Source organism: Buteo buteo, chromosome 23 (assembly GCF_964188355.1).
Source record: "Buteo buteo chromosome 23, bButBut1.hap1.1, whole genome shotgun sequence".
Taxonomy (NCBI): domain Eukaryota; kingdom Metazoa; phylum Chordata; class Aves; order Accipitriformes; family Accipitridae; genus Buteo; species Buteo buteo.
The window spans coordinates 15,612,377-15,639,169 of NC_134193.1; the positions used below are offsets into that span (position 1 = coordinate 15,612,377).

At 44.9% G+C, this 26,793-nt stretch overlaps 1 protein-coding gene across 1 annotated transcript in view; it reads right to left on the reverse strand.

The window, feature by feature from the left end:
- Positions 1-24,260, reverse strand: part of BRINP1 (BMP/retinoic acid inducible neural specific 1) — a 107,465-nt gene extending 83,205 nt beyond the window's left edge. The window contains exons 1-2 of the mRNA XM_075054769.1: positions 24,122-24,260; positions 4,122-4,302 (exon numbers count right to left, since the gene is read on the reverse strand). The gene's annotated coding sequence lies outside the window, so the exon portion shown is untranslated. The remainder of the gene's footprint in view (positions 1-4,121; positions 4,303-24,121) is intronic.
- Positions 24,261-26,793: the final 2,533 nt, after the last annotated feature.

Genomic DNA, 26,793 nt, shown 5'->3' on the forward strand with positions numbered 1-26,793 from the left:
TTTCTTCCCTGAAACAGTACAGCTTAGCCCATCAAGTTAGCAACAGCTATCCTTTGCCTACTCTCAAACCCCGGTGAATGTCACCTCATTTTTCTAGTCCAGCTCTGCCCAGGTTTGACTCTCTCCAGACAGAAGAACCCAGTAGATATATCCAGTTTCCTTGCCCAGGCCTCTTTGGTAATGTTTCCCTTTTCCGCACCGATTACAAGCCGCAAGCCTGCTGCAGCCCTGTCCAGCCAAGCTCCAGTCCCAGCAGGTCGGCTGGACGTGGCAGCGCAGAGGCACAGCGAGCAGGGAAAAACCTCCCCTGGCATCCGAGAACACTCCAGGGTATCGCACGTAGCTGGGAGGAGATGCTTTGCCCTGACTCAGCTCAGCACTATTCAGTAACTCAGCATCCTGCTCCGGGTGGCAGCCATCTTCCAGGCAAGAGGAAGAACGGCAGGATCAGACCATGGTCCATGGGTCTATTTAGAAGCCAGATCTCTCCGTGCATGGATATTCTCCCTTTCCGGGAAGCTGCTCTGCATGGCCTGGAAGGAAATGGGCCAAGGTCCTTACGGTTGTTAAAAAATCTCGTGATACTTTTGCAAGAGGGATGGTGTAAATCAAACCACAGGGCACAAGCTACCTAACTCCGGGTAATTTATATTCTGCCTCGCTAAGTTCATCTCTGCACTTTCAATGCATGAAGTGATTTTTCACTTCCCCTGTAGTATTTGCTGGCACGGAAAAGCTGCTGGGCTCTGTCCCAGAAGTAGCTGCATTTCATCACCGCGTAAAAGATTCCTGCGCGTACCGGGCCAGATCCTCAGCAGAACTCCCGGACGCACCCGCGGGCTTTGCGGCCGGCAAGGATCCGGCCCGAAGCCATTCAGCTGCACCTGGGCTCCCTCGGAGAAGAGGGCCCTGTTGTTATTTATCGCGACTGTGCGTGCGCGTGTCCCTCCCGCCCCCGTATTATTATTAGCGCTTGGCTCCCGCTCCGCGGAGCCGGGGCAGGCGGGTGGGGGGGGGGCGGTCCCACCCCTCCCTCCGCGGCCGGGCGCTGCGTGGAGCCACAGCGCCCCCTCCTGGGCCACGGCGGCACCGCCCGCCCCGCCGCCGCGGAGGGGCTCCGCGCTGGCGCAGCGGGGCGCGGGGAGGCGCGGGGGGAGGGCTGGAGGCTGGGGGGGTGGGGGTGTCCTTCCCGCGGGGGGATGCGCCCCGGTTTTCGAATGTCATGGCTCGGGGTGCTTTGGGGGCTTTTCACCCTCATTTCTCATCTTTAGCGATTTTTTTTTTTTTGGTATTTTTTTTTTTTTGGTAATTTTTTTTGGTAATTTTTTTTGGTAATTTTTTTTTGTAATTTTTTTTTGTAATTTTTTTTTTTTGTAATTTTTTTTTTTCCTGCCTTCTCAACGTCTCTGCATCGGCTGTAGATACCGCGTCGGCAGAGAGCCCCGGCTAAACTCTAGAAAGCCACATCCGTTTCTGGAGGTAGGCAGGGAGACGGGTACGGCTGCGCCGGTTCGGGGTTGGAGTCAGTTTCTGCAGCGCTTCCCCAAGCAACGCGCTCGGAGCAGGCAGCGGGACTTCTGCCTGAGCAAAGACGGAAGGATTTGGCTTTGAACTATTTCTGTTACACAGACAACAATGATTATTGTCTGCTGGCAGACCCATTCCCACGTAGTGTTTAGCATCAGCCTTACACGTAGTTCCAATGTAGTAAACAGCGGAGGTGAGGAGGGAACAGAGATACGCTCTCTGTCATCTCTTGCGGGACACCTTTTACCTATAGCAAGCCAATTCACCATACGTTCCTCCTCTCCAAAGTTTTAACACAGACTTTAGTCGGCCTCATTTTATTCCTGCTCTTGGAGGGTTGCAGAATCTCCTCACTAGGCCCTACAGAAAGAGGGGAAGGGGAGGAAGGTCAGAGGAGGATGTTGATTAAATACATCTAACACCAGTGACATCATCTCCCCTGCGCATACTATGCCGTTTCTGATCAAAGGGGCTTGCAAAGGCACGGGAGTATTTGTACTCTAAGGATGGGAGGGTTTTGCTCTGAACCAAGGTAAGACTGAAGTGGAGCCTTGCACTGCATGTGTTTTAGCTATAAATGCATTTGTGGTTTTGCTCACATACACACTCACACAGGGGAAAAAAGCAACGTAAGTCTAGCAGAGCACTTCCCATACTCACAGACTCCAGCTCTTGATCAGAGAGGGCATGATGGGTATGGGATTGCCACTGCTCCCCCCAGCCATTCGCCTGGTCCCCTGTCTGCTGCTTGTCTACCCTTCCAGTAGCGAAATCATTACTGAGTCCTGGGAACATGCAAAGAGCAGTAAAACAAAGGTAGACACAGAAAATGTAGCAGGCTTTTTCTGCTGAGTCGCAAAGGGCTTTGGAGTCAGACAAACCCCAAATCAATGCCTGGAACTAACTACAAGGGAGAAGACTATGCTGGAAGAACAAACCACCTACTGAGAGACCTGCAAAGAAGACGGCATGTGTACGCTCATGTGAATGTCTGAATGTCTGATTCGCATAATAAGAATATCAATGCAGTTATTTCTGCACGTTACGGTGTGTGTTTGTGTGTAGATCAAGCCTGTGTGTCTGAGTGCAGGGGAACTGCGGGGCTGCATAGCTTGAATCGGTGCTTGCATCCATGGGAGAGCAAGCCCAAGATGCTGCGTTTAAGCATGGGGTGGACTGTGCGAGTTCGACAGCGTGTGTTTTGTGTGCTTAGCGTGTACATGCATGCGAGGGAGACCACGACTGCTTGTCTGTGTGGTGTGTGGGAGGGAGAGAGTCCGGGTTTGTCTGTCTGTCACTCACAAGCAGATCTGATCAATCTTTTTCCTTTATAAGGAATTAAAAAAAAAATAAATCCTTTCATATTTCTTACACCAAAGCCTCATCTCCTCTTTACTCATTACCTCCTCCGCTCACCATCCCCCAAATACTTCTCTACAACTCTTGGGAAAGCAGCTTTACTGCCATTAACAAATTATTATTATGCACCCAGATGAGCAGCCAGAGTAAAGCGTGAAGGAACCTTCTGTCCTACCTAGTGCAGATGTCAATCACAAGGCTAAATTCATACATTACGACCGCCAGCATTTCATCTGCTGCTTGTTTCTCTCCATGAAGAGAAGACTGCACCCCCTCCCCTTCCCCACTCCCAAGTAAAAGCACGGAAGGACTCTCCAAAGCCAAAAGACACGCTCACACCTCCAGCCCTCCTCTCTTCGGATCATCGCTGGGTCTTTACACCCAGGCTGTGCTGGACCTCGGGGATGATGTAATGGCGTGGAGATGCCCTCTGTCCCCCTACTCCCCACGGACTGGAAAAGGCAAAGTTATGCTCCACAACCAGCCTCGCAAGCAGCGCTGAGAGCTGAGCCGGGGAAAACCAATCTCCTGCGCTGTGGATGCAGCTCCCCCCCCTCCCCCCCGCCATCGCTGCCCTCCCCCGGCTCTGCCGCTGTCTCCCAGTCCCCACCAGAAGTAAAGGCAATCAGCCCAGTGTGGGATTCAAGGCGACAGACTTTCCTTTTCCTCCGCGATTTGCGGATTTGTCACTTGCGAAAACGGAGCAGTGGATTAAGTGGAGATGACACCATCTCCTTGGGGACGGTCGTCCCCCCCCCGGAATGTATCGATACTCCGGAATACAGATGGATCCTGGCTACCTCCCCCCCCCACACACCTCCACCCCCGCTTCGCCGCCAGCCCAGCCGAGTCGGGGGGGGGGGGGCGGGCTGAACCCCTATTACCGGGCATCCTCCAAGGGGCTGCGTCTCGCCCCGCTACGAACCAGTGCTCCCAGTCTTCCCAGTGCCGCCGAATCCCGGCCCCACGCTCACCACACACACGCACACACACCATCGCTAACCGGGCTGCGGGACTTCTGCCATCCAACCACCCCACCCCCCCCCCCCCCAAATAACTCCGTGCTGCCCAGGGCGGGGGGTGCAACGCCGAGGCGAACGTGTGCGCGGCCGGGGGCGGAGAGGTGCCGCGGGGCGCGTTACACAACGCGGCCGAGGCAGGACGGGGGGAGCCCGGTGGGCGCCCGCAGCCGGGGCAGGGACATCGCTGCAGCCGCAGAGCAGCCTTCGCCTTACCTGATGCTAATGTCCCTCTCTGGAGGAGATCTGGTCGCCCGTGGGTTTTATTCGGCTCGGTAGGAACTTGTGGGAGAGCTTCTCTGTCCAGCTCGCATACTGGGTGCTGGGCTGATAATGCAGGCGTGAAAATCCTGGGGCTCTAGCAGTCCTTTTCATGCTCAGACAGAAAATCCCCTTCCTTGATCCAGATCGCGGGCATTAAGGGCAGAGGCAAAAAAAAAAAAAAAAAAAAAAAAAAAAAATCCTTTTTTTCCCCCTCTTCCTTTTCTTTTTTCTTGCTTTTTTTCCCCCCTTTCCCTTATTCCTGTGCTCCCCCCCCTCTTCTGCTGCTCAGTTCGTAGCCATCGGGGGAAGGAGCAGAGGCAGCAGGGAGAATGGAGAGGGGGTTAGAAATAAAAATGAAAAGGGCTCCAGGAGGGAAGCGAGAGGCTGGGCTTGCCACCGGGGGAGGGGCTTGGAGCGGTCTGGAGGGGATGAATGGGGAAGAGGAAAGCAGGGAGGAGCCCCAGCCTGGCCATTTTATTCTAAGAAGTGTTTTGTACATAATTAGGGAAGGGGAGGGGCGGGGGGGGGGGGAAGGCAAAAAGGAGGGACTTAAGCTCCGGCCAGACGGAGCCTGGGCCGTGGGAAGGGAGGATGAGACGGGGAAGGGCCGCTGGACGGGGCTGCGGGGGGGATCTAAACTTGTCTGCCCCTCGGATTTGGGGAGGAGGCTGCAGCGGGACTGATTGCGATTCCAAGCAGCCCCCACCCATTTAACATACATATATATATATATTTCCCCCCCTCCCTCCCCGGTTCGATTTTCTCCTCACCGGAGCCAGGCAGCACGGGGCTCGATCCGCCGAGCAGGGAGCTGATGGCCGGGGGGGGGGGGGTGTTGGGCAGGCTGTCCCCCAGCCTGACTCCACACTGGGGGATTCCCCCCTCCCCTGGGGAATTGGGGGGCGTAGGAGTCTCTTCCCCCCCCCCCAGCCGCTCCGCGCGGGCGCCGTTCAGCACCGCGGACAGCGGCGGCCCGGCGGGGCGGTGACGGGCGCGGCGGGCCCGGGGGGTCCGGTAAGGCGGGGGAAAGCCCCGGCGCTGGGCTCGGGGATGGTTTGGGATGGGGAAGGGAGGGAGGGAGGGGTGCCTCAAGGACGTGACCCCAGCCAGGCAAATCTCAGCAGCTCAGCAAAGGCAAGGCAGCGTGGGAAGAGCATTTAACAATTCCTGCCGTTGTGCGAGGTTTCTGGCCGGGGACCCCTCAGACAAGTCAGTCGCTAGCTGTGCTGACAGAAGGAAAAAAATAATTCAGCTGCCTTACACAGGGTGTATGGGGCAAGGAGGGCAATGGGAGACGCCCTCCTTCCATCCCCCTTCTCTGGCCTGCAAGGACACTGTGTCCTTCTCTCTCCCATCCCCTGTGGCTACAGAACATTGTCTTAAGCTAAATCTTCAGCAAATCTTTCCTAAGCAGAATTAGAAGCTGTTTGGTTACACTCCAGGCTGTTCCGATAGGGCTGAAGCTTAGCTTATCTCAGTTACAGTGTACCCAAAGCTCCTGAGTTTTACTTTTTTCCAAGTGACTGTTCAGCCACAAAGCACACTTCCTGGTAAGCCACCCCTGATTCTGTCACATTGGCTCAAATAAAAGGCTGAAATGATTCTCACAGATTTCCCTGGTACAAGGCCACAGAGGAATGGCTTACACCATGGCAGAGAAGATTGAGGGATCAGGTCTTCCACAGAACATATAAACAAGTGAAAAGCACTTGTTTAAACAAATAAATGGTGTTTGGGGTTATCACTAGTGTGTTCTTTCACTGGTGCTTTTGACATTTACCAGAAATGGAAGGGGAATCCTGTCTTACATGAGGATGTTTGAAATCAAAGCAAAGGCTCCATGAGCAAGAACTATAGTCACATGGGATTTACCTAATGCAACTAACACAAAAATGCTGGGTGTCTTTCCTCACTACACCTGGGAAGGCTATTGTGTGATTGGGTCTAGCAGGACCTGGCACTACCCAGCCTGATATTTCATATTCCTCTGAAGGGGGAGTGAGAGAAAACAGGTGAGATGATACTCTTCAGGCACCCAAAGGTCTCACTGACCTAGAGAACAACTCAAATATTCTCTACAAAGTAACACCTTCTTCCAGAAATTCAGAGTCAACAAACTCTTGGGACTGGTGTCCTGCCTGGAAATAGGAATTGCTATCAATATCATAAGAATATAATAAGAGGAAAACATAAAACAAAGCCAACAGAATAGTTTTGCTCATCATTTTCCTGTCCCAGAATGTTTTCTCTTCCCCCCCCGCCCAAAATATATATACACTATGGCTGCCTCTTTCCCAAAAGCTTTTACTGTCTCTGTATCAAAAGAGGATTATTTGGTGCATTGAGTATTCAACATGTTCTCTTACAGTATTGTTATGTTCAATGAGCTTTGCTCATCTGAATGGACACTCACTGCATAGTCCACTGGTTTAATTTGCTGCTTTGGAAACCTAAGCAGGTTACAGCATATTTAGCTATGTGTCTGTTCTTATGTGTCAAAGATAAGGTTTCTGGATGCCATTTTTAAAAACAAAATTATTTCACTTCAGTAGCTTTCTCTTTTCAGTGGTCTCTTCTTTTTAGTCTTGGATAGTTCAACGCACCTTCTCCCTGCAATGAACAAAGCCTGGATCTTCACCCCAAATCAGCAAAGCTCCATTGAACAAGAAATTCTATTTCATCTTCCAGTAAGGACTTTTTCTGAGCTGTTAACAATTTTAGCATGTCCAATCCTCACTTTTCCCCCCCACCTCTTCCAACAGTTGTCTTAAAAGCACTATTTATATTTTTTTAAACTATAATACCCTTCCCATGAAGAAAATAGAAACTAGTCAATCAAGGGAGGATATGAAGGAGAACAGAAATTCACAACACACATGGTGTAAAAAGAGAGTCTCCCATTTGCAAGCACTAGGCAAAAAAAAAAGAAATGGTGGTGGTGAAGATGGGGAAACTAATTTGGACTATCTATTAGAAGTTTAGGAAGACATTACACGAAGCTGAGAGATCTAGAAAGCAGAGAGAAGTGTCCATGTTGCTCACGTAACAGCTGTCACAGAAATGAGCTAATGGGTTCCCCCGGTGTGCTCCAAGTGTGCTGTGGGTGTGGGTTAACTACAGTATTCAACTAAACACTGTCCAGCCACTCACTCCCTCCCCTCCACACCTCACTCCAGTGGAATTGGGGAAGAAGGAAGGACAAGTAAAAATGAGAAAACTTTGGGATTGAGAGAAAAATTGTTAATAACTGAAGGAGCAGTAGAAGGTGAGACAAAGAAAACAGAACAAGTGGTGCAAAGGTAATCACTCACCACCTCCCACAGGTAGACCAATAGCCAGCTGGTTCCCAAGCAAAAGACAGCTTACCTAACTAAAATCCCCCTTTTTCCCTTTTTAATGCTGAGCATGATGTTATATAGCATGGAATATCTCATTGGTTAGCTCAGGTCATCCACTTGGTTGTGTCCCATCCCAACCTCTTCCACACCCCCCAATCTATGTATTGGGGGAGCAGAGGGAGAAACAGAGAATGCACTCATGCTGTGCAAACACTGTTCAGAGATAGCTAAAACATCAGTGTGTTACCAGCATTGTTTTGGTCACAAATCTAAAACACTGAAACATATGAACTGCTATAAAGGAAATTAACTCTACCCCAGACAGGCCAGTACAAAACGCCATTACCTAGTGCAAAAGGAGCTGTATATGCCAACTTCCTACAGTGAATACTTCATTTCTATTTGTGATTCTACAGCAAAAACTCACTTCAGAGTCCCATGAGCTGGTGAAGATAATCAGACCCTACTCTGAGTTCTTCTCATGCTACCGGCAAACTTCTTTCCACATATCCTGTTGTGCTGCCCTCCTTGAGGATGCAGAATGTATTCTTGTCAAGGTTTTGCAGACTTCATTGTTTATTACAGGCTAAAAATGGATTAAACTTGCTTTGTGAGCATTGTATTGATATTCTGGTGCTCTCCCAGTCTCTTGTGAAATGTATTTCCTCTTTCTCCTCTGCAAACAATATCACAGTAAATAGTGATCTTATTTAGACTGTGCTTTGTGTTGGTTGCAGAGATATCCAGCTCCTAAGCACCAACGATATTAATTTGCTGTTGGTATCCCCTAACACGTGGGTGGGTGTCTCACTGCTCACAAAGCAGGATGCAGGATATGAAGGGCTGTGTGGCCAGACAAATACCAAGCTGTTTTGAGGGACAGTGGGAAGAAGTCTGGGAGCGGGTTCAAGGGTCAGGGCTAAGAGGCAAGGAGCTAGCAGAGACTGCTTCCACTATCCCCAGTGTAGAATTAAAGGTTTACGGTCAAGGCTTGAGCAGGGGTTGGGGACAAGGCTGGAACCCCCTGCCAAGATAAGCAAAAATGTTGGCAGGTCCCAGCAGAGTGGGAAGAAACAGTTGGGAATTGTGTTGTTTTTTTTTCTGAAAGGAGTTTCTGATAGCTGGTTCCTCTGCATTAAACTGAATCATCCTCGGTGCAGCTCTAGAAGCCTGAAAGACTCTGAAGTCACTAAACTTGCCAAGTAGGTGCTTCTCCATCCTTGCACTGCTCTCAAATTTATCTTTTGAGATAAATCCCTTTCCGGCATCAAACTAACAAAGGAAGAGACGCCACAGCTTCAAAATTAAACTTCAGCTGTCCTAGGCACTCGCCTTTTAGGATACTTGTTCTGAGCACTGTGAGCTTCTGGGGATTGCAGAATGAGATTTTCAATCTCCTGAGATCTAGCTTTCTGATTAGCCTTTTTACTGTTTTTCCTACTGGTCTTTGGTAGGAAGCAGATGTCTCGTGAAAAAGAAATAATAGCAGGGTTTGTCTCTCATTGAAGATTAAAATAAGACAGCAACCACTGTAAGGTCAGTTCTAGGAAAATGTAGTGGGCAGAAAGAACAGTGAGAACTGATTGCTTCCTACTGTCATTGATATGGAGGTTCCTGGCCAAGACTAACTGATGCAAAATTAATGATTTGATCCATTGAATTCATGAGCAATTAGAACAGGCCAGGCATTTGGCTTCAGGTATTTGTCTAAATATTCTTGCCGGTTAACAGAAAGGGGTAACTTTTGACTCTACAGGTGTAATCTTCCTGTTATCTTAGACACTGTCTTCGACATGGGATTCATTTCCTTCTGAAATTAGCTCTCTCTGTGTTGACTCTAAGGGGAACCAAATCAGCAGCTTAGACTGAATTCCTAAATTTTAGAGGGATGAAGCTAGAAGAGTTGAATACTTTCCTCTAGAGCTTGCTGAGGTGCACAGAAGAGCAAGCAAATGAACCCGTATCTGCTGATTTTCCCATCTTAGTCACAAATCCATCCTCTTTATTAGCAGTCTTTCATATTCACTATTGTTACTATTGTCTGGTACCAAGTACAAGTCATCAGTATTCATCACCTGCAGCTTAGTTTCTTTCTGAACTTGGACTAAGGCTTTCGAAAGGGAACTACTTGTAACTCCCAAACCATCATGAGCCATACACTGCACAGAAGGCTTCAAGCCTCTCTCTGCCTCTATCTGCAATCACTCAGCACTTCAGACCACTCAAAAAAAATGTTGGTAGATGAAACCCGCATGCAGTCAAATGCAGGGACTAGAACGTTCAGTTGAGCTTTTTTTCCTTATTCCTCACTCCAACATATATACATTCTTGCATCTGTTTCATATCTCCCAGAGCCCCCAAAATGTTAATTGCAAAGTAGATGGCAAAGCAAGAGGCACTGATATCTCCCCATGTTTATGAAGCAGGCATGAGAAAGAGATCTCTTAGCTTGATTAACAGGGAGGGAGTGGAAGCCACTGTCATCCGTAGTCTAAGCTAATTCTGAAGCATGTCAATGAGAGTTAGAGGGTCAGTGTTTCTTTTCTCATTTACCCAAGAGAAGCCAGTGCACATCTAGCATGGCTGTGCTAAGGTTGTATGATCGGATGTAAGTACAGAATAATGGTACCACCCACAGCATAAAATCAAGTCATAACATGTATACACGTCTGACTGCATGACTGTTAAATTGATGCTGATATACTGTAATTGTATGGGCAGTTTTTTTCCAGCTTCTGGAAGGGATGGCTCTGTCTTTTTATCTCTGGATTATAAATAATGACAAAGCTACCTGGCTATCTGCCACACAACAAAGTGGGTAAATTCCATTTTCTGGAGCCTGAGGATCCAAATTACCAGGGTAGGGATTACCAGCACCTTGCAACAGATTCATGCAACCAAATTGCACTTTTTCATCAACAGTAGTCTAGGTCAGAATGGACTATCACTACTATCTTTGGACAAACCAATATACCTTGCAAGTACTGAATATACGAAGAGGAGTAAGAAGTAATTTTTATTTCTCCCCCCTGGGTATCATTTATTATTTATTTGGGAGAAAATCTGAATTTGAATCACTAAGGAATGACATGGTTTAGAGCGTGCTGCTACTCTGAGATAACTGCACTTTGCCTCAGGTATGCAGTGAGTCACAAGGTTGATAGCTGGTGCATACCGGCACCCTGAGAAGTGGGGTTATTGTTACCATACAGTAACCACATGCCTTGAGCAGTGTTACTTCTCACATACAATAGTGACTTTTCATCTTGTTAAGAAAAAGTTGATGCGATCATTTTTCAGGAACTATGTTGAAAGGCATATGCCTAAGTGCTTTACAAAACCTCTCTGCATTAACACAGCATCTCAGGCTATTCTGGTTAGTGGTCAGAGCAGGAAAGGACAAATCAAAATATTCAGCAATCTGTTTCCAGAAACACGGTCAAGTAAACCAAGAATGAGCTATAGTGTACCCTATCCAGGTGTCTAGGACCGAGATCTTAGTGTGTAGAGTGAAACACAGCTGCCAAACTGTTTAGATGTAGCTTTTATGCACAGTTTCCCAAGCAGCATGTTAAAGAGTGTGTATAAAAGCTCCATCTTGTTTATTTTATTTGGATGCTTCCCAAAGCAAAGACTGCTACTTACTTTGTGTATGCACACCTCTCCCTGAGCAGTCCTGAACTCAGCTGCTACCTTTCCCTGCTAATGGTACTATCACTAACAATGAACTTTGCCTACATGCTTCTTCACCTCCTGCTGTTCAGACACGCTCTGGTACCAGCATGTTCTAGCTTTCCATACCAAACATTTCATTCATTGCATTTCTTCAGGAGTGGGTTGAACATTAGGCAGAAAATCAGTCTAGGGGATCCTGCGGGTTCTTACTTCCTATCTTTTAGCCTCTTAGTATCCATTTGTCCACAGCAGCTCTGAACCAGCCCAGATGTCTCCCCTAGAGAACTGCCATCCACAATGTCCCAGTGCTGTTACCGTAGAGTCATACCCTAGGTTCAGTCTTTAGAGCCACTGCTGTGTTTTGGTTGCCAGCAATGAATTTTGCACACAGACACTCAAGACAACTTAAAGGGCTGTGGCTGTCAAGTGTTTCTTTATGTTGTGTTCAGTTCCTGTGTTCAAGATTTTCTTTTGCTTGTGATGCCTTCTCCAGAAAGAAACATTTCTTTCCCTGCTAGTTTTAGATTATTTCCCTCCAAGCCAGTCAGCATTTAACTCTTCCCATGTTTCTTGAGGAAAATCATGCAGTTCACCTCTGGAGGGAGTGATCTATTGCATGAAATGTACAGGACCAGCTCAGACACCTGGGTTCTATTTTTGGCTCTGCTGCTGGATGGCCACATAATCTCAAGGGGATCACTTTACTCTGCTTTGCTTCTGCTTCCATCTATGCAATACAAGTGATAATACACAGATCTAATGCTCTCGCCTTATTGGGATTATTGTTGTTTGTATAACTTTCATCTAGAAGCCTGAACTGAGCTAACTGCAGTTTCCTACCCAGCTTTTTGTCTACACAGCAGCATAAAGGCACGATGGTAGCAACATATTAATGTATTTGTGGGAAATGTTAGTGCTGAGAGCATCATGGCTTGCACCTACATCTCCACGCCTGCAGTTACCCACACTAGCAAGACTAAGCCATCATTGGAATGCTAACACACTCTACCAAAGCCGCATTTGGCTTTGTAGATCATCCTGAGGGAAGTTATAAGGCTTGCCTCACAGACCTCAGTATCACAAGAGGTGAAATCAAAAAGCAACAGTAGTTACCCTGTTGTTCACCGTGTTGTTTATGAGAGGGATGTAGAAAGAGTATGTTTTACACAAAACCAGAGGCAGAACTGGGACAAACCCAGATATTCCAAGCCTCAGCTAAACGTCTTTAATCTCCAAATCATCCATCCTTACACATGTGCTGACAAAAGCCACTATATAGGGGCAAAGTAATTATTTTTATTCTCTTTCTTTCCTTGATGCTTCACCAATAGTCGATCAATATTGTCATTAAAGCTCTGAGAATAGGTTCAGTTGGTTAATCTGCACCTTGAGTACAACACAGAAAGGAAAACAAAAAGCCCTCAATCATGTAGTTCTTCCACAGCCATCACCAGTCCCTTGGTTTGGAAAAAGGGACACATCTATGGATGTCTCTCTCTCAGACGAGAAGGCACATGGGCCTGGGTTTTCAATAGGTATTTGGAACCCAGGACATATTTCTCACCAGTGACAATTTGTAGGTAGGTCAGATTTAGAGGATGAACTGACTAAGGTATCCTTTAAATAGCTGGCTTATTGTATACTTAGCGTATTCCTTTAACAGGCTTATGCTATCATTAAGTCTTCTATGGAAGAAGGGAGCCATTGTGCCAGTGTAACACCGACCTAATTAGCTTTGCTGAGGATTTATTTAACAGGTTTATTCTAACAAGTTTATTCTTTAAACGTCTGATAACTGATTTGTTATAACTCTTTTTAATGAGTCTCTGTCTTCCTCTGTTGGGTTTATTTCTTTTTGCTGCTGCTCAGTAAGATTTTGCATCTACACCGAAGGCTGATTGTACTGTGGCTGATTGTACTATGTTTAGGCTTTGATAAGCTTTATTCTTATAGTGGATATTCATTTCAGTGTACTGAAGTAGGTGGATGTACCTATATTCATGTGAATAGGAATGTGTGGAAGAGGGAACTTTTTTGTATTACATTTCAGTACAGTGCCTTTCATCCCAGCGAGGCCCAAGCAGTCTTATAAACTATCACATTCAAATCCTGCTTGCTGAAAGGAAAGACTCCTATTGATTTCAAGTGGGTCCCTAATCAGACCCATAGACAAAACTCCCAACTGGTGCACTCACCAACAAAATGGTAGGTGGAGAATTGTATACAAGGTAACCGCAAATACGGTGTGATCCTGCTTATATATCCACAGCACCCTGAGGTTCCCTTGGGTATTAGGGCAAGGTGCTCCCTAGACTTTTAGAAGAGCAATGTGTTAGGACATATGGTTGTTCTGACCCTGCTGCTGAAGGTGAGATAGATTCAAATCATCTGACTGGGCAAAGTATTCTATTACAGCCTGTTTTCCTGAGAAAGCATAGTGTATGTCAGAATGTGCATAGATGCACACTTAGCTGCTTTGTATAGCTCCAAACACCTTGATTCTGAACGTACTTAACAAATATAAATTTAGCTTCACTCTAACGAGATACTATTTCTATATTACTTCTGCAGGTAGGGAAACTCAAGCAAGAGCTGTCAGAGCATTAATCAGAATTGCCCCATGGATCACTGGAATAGATTTTAGCTTTCTCAGCCCATTTCTGTAATCTCAGGCTTTGTGTTCTCCATGCGGAAAGAAACATCAGCTTGTTATGGACTAAAAGAAGATTTAAAAAGTGCCTATGTTTAGGCCAAAATGTATTACTGTTCTTCTGACTCAAATAATAGGAATTATTAATAATACATAATTTAATATTTGAGCATTATTTATGTATTATACATAACTATAGATAGGGAATATGGTTAATGGGTTTTGACCCACATTGTTATACTATGTACTACTTGATTTGGATCTTAGGGGACAGGCAAAATCCTCTTTTGATGAACTATTCACAGTCACATTCAACCAGGATGCGCCACAGCTACAGAGAGCGCTGCAAAACTGATGTCTGGTGGCAGAATTTTGTGTCATCTTTAGGATGTTATTTTGCACAGCAAAGAGAAAAGAAGGTTCAGGGGCAAGCTAACACTTTTGCCTCTTAGAAGCTGTGAATCTACTGTAAGAATGAAGTAAGGTCTCTGCAGAAGGGGAGAAGGGAGTGTAGGTATATGCCTGTGTGCACACTGGGAGACAGAAAGCCTCAATCTTCTAGATTTATTTCTTAACACATTCAGGATAAGGTGGAAATATTCTTATCATTTTTATAGATGAGAACCTGACGGACTGAGGGGACTTATCCGTAAACTAACATAGAAAAGATGTGTCCAGACAGCAAATTTAACTATTGCTTTCAAAATAGCAAGCTTGTTCCCTAACCCCTAGATCAACCTTCTTCTAATGGAAGCTTTCAGTCCATACTGTTTCACAACCCATGACTTCATATCATCAGAAATAAGTGAAGAATTAACTAACATAGCTTTGTATATAAAGGAAGTCTAGAGGCCCTGGAGATAACCAGTTGTTCCCATTTTCACCACCTCAGCTCTGCCAGTGTTTCTACTGAGGGTCTCCTAGCAAAGGCTTTACAGTTTAAGGGAAAATGAAAAATTCAAAATTATTCTCCACCAAAATTTTACTAAAGAGTTGTCAACATGGAGGAAAGTATTTCCACCACATGATGATATATTTGTTTCCTGCTATTAAAGATAAACTTTTCCACCCCTTGGAGTCCAAATGGGGAAACATCTCTAATAACAGAGGGCTCTGAGAGCAATCCATCAAAAACATGGCATCCCCAAACAGGCCATATTCACAAGAGACAAAATATTCCTTCTCAGCACTCGTTACAAACATACAAACCAACCAATATCTACAGAATAGAGATGGATGTACATTCCCCAATGAAATGGTTTTTCATTCAAAAATGTCAGTCTTCTGACACCAAACTTGCAGGGAAAAGGTTTTTGTCTCAACAAAACTTCTCAGTCATGGGATTTTACTTACAGTAAAAAATGAAGAGAAAGAAACTTTCAGTCTGGCACCATGGGATGTGCAGATGAGTCCAGGAGGTCAGGGTCTGGAACTCTGACTTGGGTCTTACTTAGTCCTCATATGATCCCCCTGGAGTTGTTGCCCGCATACTGAGCACAGTACTCCTCAAAGCACAGTTTGTAGGAAAGGACATCGTGGATCAGCCTTATGGGTTTCTCATTCCTCCCATCCCCTGTGCTCAACCTTCTCTCCTACCAAGTGATATTAAAGGTGGGTATAGTGAGGGGCAGGGTGGAAATCACAGTCCCAGTGCTCTTTGACACACACAGGGCAATGCAGACAGTGGGACTGCACTGTGATTTCTGTCCATCTCCTCTCTGTAAATCCCAGGCAGGGGCTGGCATTGAGGAATGACCATGTTTTCTTCTGGAGCACATCCATCTCTACAGCCATAGTCCCTTCCCTTGCAGACAAGGTGTTACAGAAGTAACTTGAGACAGGACAAGGAAAGGGGCTCTGAGGACAATAGTCCCACCCCATCATCACCAGCTCACTCAGTTCTCTCCAGTTCTGCAACTCAGCTGTGATGATAGAAAGTCATTTCAGTTCTAGCCAAAGCCCGACCTTAGTAACAATACAGGTTGTGCAGAGACTGTTGACTGAAGATTAGTTTTAACATTTCTGATTGAGAGGGAAACCTCATCCCCATGGCTCCCAGTTTGAATTGTAGTCTATAAGTATAAATCTCTACTATTACAAAAAAAAAAAAAAAAGCCCCTTCCACCATTATGGCTTCCCAAATGGCACCATTTATTTCCATCCCTCCACCTGCAGTTTTGTGTGACCACAGGACAGTCACTTTGAGTAGTAAATGATGACTGTCCGAGCTGACCTCCATAGGCTTAGATCTTATCTACCCACGGCGGCAAGGCCAGCTTCTACCAATCAGCTTCTGTTCTGTTTGCAGGCATAATAAAAAAAGATATACCTTTGCTCCCCACCAGTTTAACACAGTTGTTTAATACAGTAATTCTGTGAGAATGTGCATGTTGTGAATGACTTACTGTTATTACATGCATTTAGGGCAGCCTGAAGATTCAAAAACAGAGATAAAAGTGCTATTATCCAAAGGACCCCTTTGCCCACAACAATGTTTATGAAAATCATTTCGTTCTCTTGCAATTTGATTTTCCATTTTATTAAACTGTAAAGCATTTTAAAAGGAGAGTGGAAATACATTTGCTTCCCAGAGCCACCTCAATGACATCAGGAGAGGGCATGGGATAACCTCTCCAATTTCTCTGCTGCCTTCTGAGAAGCAACTACGGAAGTGTAGAAGTAACATTTTTGCCATTACTCTTTTAATTAACGGTTGGTTAATGCTGAACCCCAACTTCTGCATAATTTCTTTGACCACTGCACTTGCAGTGACAGAGCAAAGGAGTTGAAAGGGAAATACTGTGTGCTTAGATTAGACAATAGTATTGAAAAAATAGTGTAGATATCTAGAAAATACCATATCCTGCTAGAAAAAGAATGGCGATATAACAGGTCTGTTCAGCCTTAGGAAGGGAAAGCTCAAGGAGAAAATCCAAGCATTGACACCTATTCCATATTGCTTGATACTGATAAGTTCAAGCGTTTAAAAAATTACATCTTTCTCTACAATCTGTGTAAGGTACTTTCTGTAAAATACAAAACTAACTTAAACAGAAAAGGGTATTTTGTTTGACTTCTATTTTCTGATCCTTCAGAATGGTCACAAAAAAAATATTTTCTAACTTTTCTGCTATGAAAACTGAAAACTTAATTCTTAAAGTAGCTAAAAGATGAACGATCCAATTTATGACACCTGGATCCGGGTCTTCCAGAAAGGAATTGATATTATGAGATTTAGAATAACCCGGTTAAAATGGTATCAGTACACATTACTAATGAGGTCCCTTTTCCCCATATTTTGTCAGGATGCCTTTTGATAAGCCTTGCACTTTTCATCATTTTGTAAGTACTACAAATTCTCAGATTTTCCCTTGCAGATATTCCATCCTCCTTTTTCACTCCATTCTCAGGCTCCAGCAAACACTGCTGAGTGTTCCCAGGGGCTGTCTTGTTTCAGAGGTGGTGGCTTGCTTTTCTGTAAATTTTGTTGAAGATCCTTTAAGAATTACTGTCACGAGATAAATTTTGCACTGCTTTCTTGGGCATATGGAATTGCCAACAATCAGAGATCTTTAATTACTTTAAAATGTTGCCAGACTCCTTTTGTGATACGCAAACCTTTCACCCAGAACCAAATCCAAGCAAGTATCTTTATAACATTAATATGTTCACAATTCATGTCATTTCAGCAGTGGGTGAGAAAATTTGTGCTCCTTGAATTAAAACACCACAAAAGGACAGGATGCCCTGTCAGCTAAGCAGCAAGGCATCTGATAGCAAAGGTTGTCCTCCCACCAAGCTGTAAAAGGGAAAGTGCCATTAACCCCTGTCCCAGGAAGCTGCACAGTTCCTGGAAAGACCCCTCCCACACAGGGACATGTAGAAGAACAATCCAGTCCAACTGGCTTTTCCACCCACTTGTATTTTCTAAGCGTTGATTAGATTCTGCAATCAGAGATCAATTGATAATTTCATAAAACTAAGTGGATGGTTGTCAACACTGTAATCAGCCCAGTATGATGTGTATGCATTGACCTTCAATCCTCTGCTCAGGAGCGTGTGTCAAAGATAAAATGCTTCTTCACAATGCCTCTCCCTCCCACACTCCCCAGACTATTGCTCTTTATGGACTGAGTAAGCTTTTGTTTAACTGGTTACAGCAGACAGAGGAATAAATACTAGCAATACTCAGCCTGCCTCTAGTGACTCCTAGATAGCCGCAGTGAGGAGGCTTTGCTCTACAGCTGGCCCTCAGGAAAAGTTTGTAAGTCTGCTACAAGGGAAAACACACACACACACTTTTAGCTCCACAACTGAGGACTGTATTTTCCTGTGCCTTAGTAATGGGAGTGAAATGAGAATCATGGGAAAGAGTTTCTCCATGCCTTTTCCACCCATGCTCTGGAGCTGGCTGTCTTCTCTTCTCCAGCTCCTTGGTGTGCACTGTGATGACATGGCATAAACACAAGGCTATTTCACTTTCCTTCCTCTTTTCCCATTCCATCCCCTTGGACCTACATCCATCCTTGAATGAGTACCAATATTAGCCAAGACATGGGAAGTGAGGCCAAGAAGTAAATTGCTAACAGCTACTCAGAAAAACTGACCTGAAGTCTTTCAAAAGCATCAATGTATTCTTATCTACTTCCATTTGCTCACCATTTCACCCCAAATAAAGGCAGTGATTCCTATTTACTCATGTTTCTATGTGTGCATCCCCAATATCTTTTTTTTCTGCAAGCAGTTTGTTATTCTTAGAGCTTGGTGAAGAATTTACAAGCCATATATAAACTCTTTTGCTGCTGCCAGAGTATTCCATGAACAGATTTTAATTTCCTGAAGCATCTTTGCTGTGCAAAGCCATTAGTGTCACAACTCAGACTCCTCTTCTAACAGATGCTCAGAAATGCTCGCAAGCTGATCATTACTGTGCAGCGATTGGTCACTTAAAACACAAGGTCCTGTTGAACCTATTTCCATATCAGATGATGGGTCCCAAACATTTGCAACTAGAGGCTCATAGAAAGTTTATGCAAGTCTTCATGCAACATTGCGTTCAGCAAAACATGGCTGTTCAGCTTCACATAGCCTGGAAGTGAACACAAAGAGAGCTGGCTACTTAGAAATTCCAGCTGAGGTTCCCAGGAACCTTGTGTTGAACAACTGTTCCACAATCGCCTCTCTACATTGCTCTCTAATCATGAAATAAAATATAAGCCTTTTTGACTTTGGCATAAACATGGCATGAAGTGTGAAATTAACCCATATTTTACATCATTTGGAACGACCAGTCACATGCAGAGTCCAAATAATTAGCAAAATAATTAATAACCTGCTAAATAATTAGCACACACAATTAGATATGGACAAAAATGAGAGCCTAAGTATGTGTGCTCCTTGAGTTTGGGTTGTACTGAACAATATCAGAATGTAAACTATGTTTTAAGCCTGTCATTGCATAATCTGGTTGCTGTGGCTTTAGGGTAACTGTTGTAATGATGTAATGTGGGTCTTGATACTATTCAGATAAAGTGACTTCTCTCTCTCTCTTCTACCATCCCCTGTTGATTAATATCAGGGCAATCTCCTCTAACTACTTTTTATAGCACCTCTCTGTCTCAAACAACTTTTTCAGAAAAGGTAGGATTTACTGTTCTTTAAACCCACCTCCAGAAACCAATGGTGGGCAGCCAGGACCATGTGTACAGAGGACATGCCCCATTGCTTTCATCATTATATTCCCACACACCCCTCTAGAATCACATATAGGCCTGGATTTCCCTAGCTGAGTTGTCTCTCTCTGGATGTGTCTTCATTCAAGCCACTTCGAGTGACACTTTGTACCTCAAGGTTGCTGTAGGAGGGGACAGAGGAAGAGTTGTTGTTACAAGATGACCTGGGACTTCCTACAGCAGGAAAGAACATACTCCCTGAAGAAAATTTTTGGTTTACTTCCTTCCACTTCCAAAAGATTTGCACAAGAAAACGCTCATTCACCAAAATCAGAAGCAGCTGTTCATCTCCATGACCAAGACCAGCAGTACCAGCTATGCAACATAAAGCCATAATAATCCAGAGGCTTTCTACAAAAAAAGTCAGTGGATCACCACCTGATAGAAGGACATTTGGTATACATGCCTCACCTCAGAAATTGCAATGGACAAACAGGAGCCTTGCATGACTCCTTCGAGCCTTCCGATGAACCACCCATCACTGGAGGCATGACAGCAGACAGGCTGGCTACGTGGCACAATAAGTAAATCGTGTCTCTCTCTCAAGATGGGCGTTCTGTGCAGTTCCTAGTGCACATGCAGGTCTCCATCTGTGGTTGTGCTGAGCCAGGCCTCCCCTGGGTGGGTGTGGGGAGGGAAGCTTTGGCTGCATTTTTTTCCCCCCCCCGAGGCTGATGTGATATATTAGGTGCAGGTGACACTTGGGTCAAGTGAGCACCTGTTCTCCTGAGGCCTCAGGGGAGTCTTACTAACATGGGAAGAATTTATTTTAACAGCTAGAAACTGGGTGAGATTATCACAGTACATTCTCTCCCTGGGAGTTGTAAACTGCTGGAATTCACTTTTTCCCTTTGGGATGCTGCAAAGAAGAGAGGAAGGGTCTCTCTACAAGGGCAGGAGGAAGGGCTGTGTACTATAAAGCTGATCTCTGCATTAGCCTTCAATTGGGATTGCTATAGTAAATAGATATCCTTGGTCTGCTAACAATAACAACCCCATGTTTCCACACAGAAGCTGGAGAACAGGGCTGAGCCCATTTTATTTTTTCCCGAGGGTTTGTGATTTTTGTCAAGACAAGGGATTCCTTCAATACAAAGACCTTTTGGAAAGCAGGGGCTAAAACTGTAGTCATTCATATACATATTGAACATCTCATCTCAGTACATTTGCCTGCTGCAAGATTAAAATAAAAGATTGTTATCCTTGGCAGGTAATGGAAAAGTTGAAGCCCCTTTGCTTATTTCATCTGAGCCTACTAAGTCATGGTGCCTACACCGTTGCCTACCCAGTCAGTCAAGAAAAATACCCCATGATATATGGAGAGGTCTAGAAAGAGTCCTACACATCATCAGTCTGGGGTTTAAGGGAAGCTGTGGGCTGTGTTTATGACCAGAGGATAGTGTTTTAATAGTTCATGTAAAATGAATTGTGTTCGTCCAGCTTCCAGTGACAGGACGTATAGAGCACAAACCCAGTCCGGGATCAGCATCCTTACAAAAAGTGTCAGGTCTAGGCTTAAGTAGTCCTGGAGACAGGAGAAGCATGTTGGACATAAGTGTCAGTGAGTAGGCTAAAACAATGTATTTGGTTACATCAGAACACTGCACAGAATTTCTGATCTCTTTGTAGGAAGAGGGAACAGGGAGAAAGGGAAGTAAAGGGGGGAAAGAACTAACTTTTTTCCCCAGTTGTCTTTAAAATATTGATTTTAGCTCTAGTTTGAAAATTACTTTCTTTTGAAATTTCCTTTAATGTTGTTGTCTTACTCAGAAGAGTTTTAATGGTAAAAAAAACCCCAAAATCCAATACTTTCTCTGACACTAAATGGAAGTCATTTTGTTGTTCTGGTTTGGTTTTTTACTTTTCAATTTGCTAAAAAAAAAAAAAAAAGCTATTATTCACCAGACCTGCTGGAATCACTTCTCTCACTCCTAGTGCTGGTACTACTGGCATCAATTCAGTAGATGAACAGAGGATTTCAGTCTTCTAAAGCTGCCAATTCGGCACCTTTTAGAAATGCCAACTGCACTTTCTATGATAGCCATGAATTACTGTGCTAGTGCCGGCAAAGCCTGCAAGCCCACAGACAGAGCCAGCAGCAGAACCCAGGGCAAGCAGCCTGAGCAGCTCCATGGAAATCAACCATGTACATCTTGTTTTCCACAGGGGTCAGTTGAACACATCCCAGTCTCTCCTGATCCTTGAATGTAAGCAAGGGCTACAGAACCAGCTCTTCCTCCTCAAGAAGAGAATTCAGGATTTGGCCAAAGGACTTTGCTAAACAAGAGACTGGCTTATCCAGCTGTTAAAGAAAGCTTGCAGCAGCATGCCCCTCCTCTGTGTGCTCAAAGACAGGGAGAGGGAAGGAGCAATGTTTCTCACAGTGTGACTTCTGCCAGATGAACCTCTGCTTTTCTTGCCCAGTGCGTCCAGTTCAAAGGAGCAGCACCCTTATATCACCTGTGGCTGCTATTTCCTCAGTAGAGTACCACTCTCTTGAAAATGGCTGGCTTCCACTATGGAAAACAAATCACTTCCAGTGACAGAGACTCCTCCAAAAAGAGTCACTGTAAACAGAGGAAAGAAGACCTTCTATCCCTGGGATTCCCTCACTGGCCAACCAACACCAATCCTCTTATCTCAAGTGGTCCTGACTGGTCAGGAAAAAAAAAAATCCCTACACCCCCCAAAGACTTTCCTCAAGGCCATATGATCCCCCACACTCCCATGCACACACCCAACCATTTCATTGATGCTGAGAAGGTATAGCTGTGGTAATTAAAAGGTAGCAAAGCTCCTCGTCTGCATGAATAGGGGACAAGTCAATACAGTTCAATCTGCTGCTGAATTGACTGCAATCAATTTCTCTTTCTGCCCATCCAAGGCTGCAGCTGTAGAGTACTCACAGTCTGATCAATGGTGACCTTGAGAGCAACGAAGAGAGACAAAGCCACACTGCAAACAGAGGGAGGGATGGAGAGGAGCCTTCAGAGCAAGCAGAAATGAAAGGGAAGGCAGAGCTTAACCTTATTCTAGAGCAAAGCAGAGATGCAGCTTGGACAGCTGGTGCCAGCCAGGAGCGTCCCACATGTGGGCATGGGTTCTGTTTCATCAACCCTCCAGAAAGAGCAGCAATCATCTATCCCACTGATTGGGTGCCTCATGAGGAAGAAGGGGTTAACCAAGGGGTAGGATGGTTCTTGCCCAAAAGATTTTAGAAGTGATACTGATGAGATATTACCTGTCTCTACCTACTATCTCCATCCTGCAGGAAGAACAGGGTGAGGAAATACTCAGAAGCAGGTAGTGCCAGGCATCCAAGGCAGCCCAGCATCTCTGCTTGGCTTTAGAATGAGTCTGTCCACCTCAGATAGCTCCTGCAAAGTTGTCCAAAGAAATAAAACAAGATTGTGTCTTAGTGCTTTCCCCTCTCTCTCTCACACTCCTGACCAGCTCCAAGCCAACCCAATCACCAGTAATGAATTAATAATTAATCAATCACTACCTGATTTCATTTTCAGCTTGCAAGATGAAAAAAAAGAAATGAGTTCTTAAAATAATACTCTGCAATGGGTTGTGTCTGTCTCCGGCAAATGCAATTTAACTGCCTTAATGAAATGCTAATTGGTAGAAAATATATATAAAAACCATCCTGAATACGGCTCTAATTAAATTTCCTTTTTCCAGATCTACAAGGCAAAATGCTCAGTGCAGAAAGAACAGTAAACAGACTCAAAGGCTAGCATTTTCAAGACAGGGTAAAATTACAGAGAACTGCACAAGGGTTCATTGGGAATAACACCATTGTTGTTCCTAATTGTGTGTGTGTGTTGTGTGTGCGTGTGGCATAGCTATATAAAAAATTATGTTTATAAAGAGCTGCCTGCTCCTTTGCTGATGGACTGGAGGCGCTGATCCGACAATTAAAGCATCATCTCAGTAATAGCCATAAATAAACAGGCAGCATTAGAACAGACTTGCAATAAAGATGATATTAAAAGCAGAACAAAATGAGAGGCAGCACTGAATGGGAAAGGGTGAAGTGTAAGTCACATTGATCTTCTCTCTCTTTCTTGCCGAGGATAAGGAAACAATAATATGTCCTTACCATGGACCCCCAATCCTCAGCAAAGCTGTTAGGAAGAGGACAGGTCTCTAACGAGGGGTGATAGGTTTGTAAATAGCTTTTAGTCAGAAAAAGTGAAAAAAGGGAGTAAAGTGGACACAAGCAGAACTGATTAGAAATTTTCCATGGGGACTTGTACAGGGAAGCATTGATTTGTCAAAATCCCAGCTTCTTGCAGGTCAGGGTCAGTTCTGAGCCATCTTCTACATTCCATAAAAGTTTTGAATTGTTAGAAATGTGACACTGTCAAAGTGCCAAGTTCCCAATTTCAAGTTCCAATGGCTTTTCATATAGAAATTGTAGATCACTACACTAGAAGAGTTTAAGGAAAAAAAAAAAAAAAACACAACAAAACAAACCCAAACCACTCACAAACACAAAATTCCATCTGACCTGACACAGATACTGGCCACTTCCCACAGATTACTGACCTGGGAACATTTCTGAAGTTAAGTCTTTATCCTCTTTTGGAGACAAAAAGCGCTGACACTCTGAAAACTCCCCTGAGCTGAGAGCAGTGTCCTCTCCATAACAGACATGCTTCAGCACAAACTCATCCTTGACATTGCCATTGGCAAAGCATTGCCTACCTCTCTTACAGAGCATCAGGTTTCTCAAGCAAGACACTAGCAATATTGGTAGCTCGAGTCCAGTGGTCCACACAGGCAGTAGGCTTCACATACCAGCATTACTATCTTCAAATCCAGCTTGTCAGCACAGCACCCTCCTAGAGACTTTAAATGACTTTGCAAATAGCCTTTCCAGCTGAGTATAATTACCTTAATTAAAACCCCACCTCATCCTTCTGACTGGAAAGGTTCATGTAATCGCTATGTTTGTCTTAATGATCTCGTTAGCAGCAGGCTCAGAAAGTCCTTCAGCTCCTCTGCCAGTGGGCTAAGACCTGAATACTTATCATGGGGGAAATCACACAGGTGTCTCTGCTCCTCAGCTGGGGTGGGTATTCAGGCTGAGGTCTTGAGGGGAGGGATAGGTGTCTTCTCTGTAAGCACCACTAATTTCTGGCTACTTCTTTCCTCCATGGGATAGGAACTTCCCAAATCTCCAAAGATGGCTTGGGTGTGTCCTGATGCCATGGCAAGGCAAGGGCATGCCTTGGCTATTGTCTGTGCCTGGCTGAGGAACAGATAGCAATGGCCATAGGGTAGCAGAAAATACCCTTGCTACATGGTCTGGAACAGCCAGGGTTTCTTCACCTCTGGTCTCATTCAGTTTTGTCTCTGCTTCCCAAGCAGCACCTTATGGTTTATAGAAAGCAGAGAACAACCACTTTTAAAATGCATCCTACTTACCTTCTGTCCACTTTCCCTGGCTATGTCTATGGCTAACCACTCTCTTCCTCTAACTATTATCACCAGCCTCGTGAAGCCCAGAAATAGGTTTGGTCATTTATGTTTGCTCTGTGTTAGCTAATGTGACTCCTGGGCAGCAGATTATTCTAAAAAAAGCCATTTCTGCTCCCCACTCCCTAATCCTTGTTCCACTGTTACAGAAAATTTAATTGTTGAACAGAAAGTGTACCTCAGGTTTTGGGCTGTAGGCTGTTAGGAGCTAAAATGAGGTAGCAGCATAGTCTGGCCTGAGTGGGTCTGGGAGATGAGATCCTGGCTGCTTCTTCCTCCTTACTGGGTGTGCAGACACCAGCACTGCTTCTTTTTCCTTGCTGCCATGAAAATTGCCTTATTGAATTTTTAAATAAACTGTGCTGGTTGGAATATCTAAAGAGCCTTTGCACAGACCCTGACGGGATTTTTTTTTTTTTTTTTTTTTAAATTAAAAATCTTGGCCTCAGGCGAAATGGAAATGTCTTCAGATTTGCAATCAGTGCTCATGTAACATATCTGAAATGCAGTTTATAAACTGGTGATTTGATGGGATTTGTTCCTGGGGGCCGTAATGAATGGATTTGCAGAATCTCAGAGCCCAGGATGGCATGACACAAATTGCTACCAATGACCATTACAAGGCACGAGGGGAGAATGGGAAAGAACAAGAAAAGAGCAATCTAGTTCTAATCGCCAAGTTGCACATGGGAGTCACGTTGTCCTCTCCTTCCAACCTCCTCCTCAACTTCGTGTTTAACCCACCAAGTTGTCCAGTTTGTGCCAAGGGCAACACCTTAAAAAAAAATTGTTCCCAAGTGGGAAACTTCTATGAGCCCCAAGACCAGCCACCCCTGTGCACCATCCACCTGATGGAGATGGGAAATTAATAACTAAAGACCTGCTGCTAAAGGCTGAATGGGAACTGTCACAAAGGACCTGTTGAGGAGAAAAAGGCTTGAACTTTGTCCTGAGGCAGCTCTCCCCACTCACTGAGCTGGATCATCTGATTAGCGAAGGCCAAAGGGAAATCCTCCTGGAGGAAGGCCTGGGAAAGGAGGGAAAGTAGTGAGAAAAATTCCTGGCATGCTCTTTCCTCTCTCAAGGATACAACTCCAATGACCTTACCTAAGGAGTAAATAGATGACCAAGTCACTAATGTGCTTGAGTTAAACAGGGAGAGAATACTAGAGGAAGGAGCCGGTGAGTTAAGACTGGGGACCGCATGTTGAACAGAAGAGGGGAAAAGGTGCCTGGAAAGACGCAGTGAGTCCAGAGCTGTGTGTAGGAGAAGCAGATGATTGAGGTAATTTGCTGAGGCCTCATCCAGAGCATGCAAAGACAAGTGGTGCAGAGATTCATCAGTCATTGCTAATGCAAGCTAGGAAACCTATACATCATTGTACAGAGCTGGGTCAGAATCAGACGCTTCAGGGATATTAGCTCTGGAATAGAGCTCCCTGACTGCAGCAATTCCTCCTCTGCACCTCCACACCAGACTCAGTTGTCTCCTTATCCTGACAGGATCGTCTCACCTGGAACAAGCATGGAAGGAACATTCACCGTCCCCGTGGACCACATAGGTCCTAAGTCGTGAAGCACTTGGGAATCACACCATGCTACGAACAATGTGTTGCCCTCACAGCCTTGTAATTCACACACAAATATGTCCTAAACACATTACCTTATTTTTTTCTCAATGTGGCTAATCCAAAGGTACCACTGACCTCTACCAGTCCACGCTAGTTCAGTGCCAACTT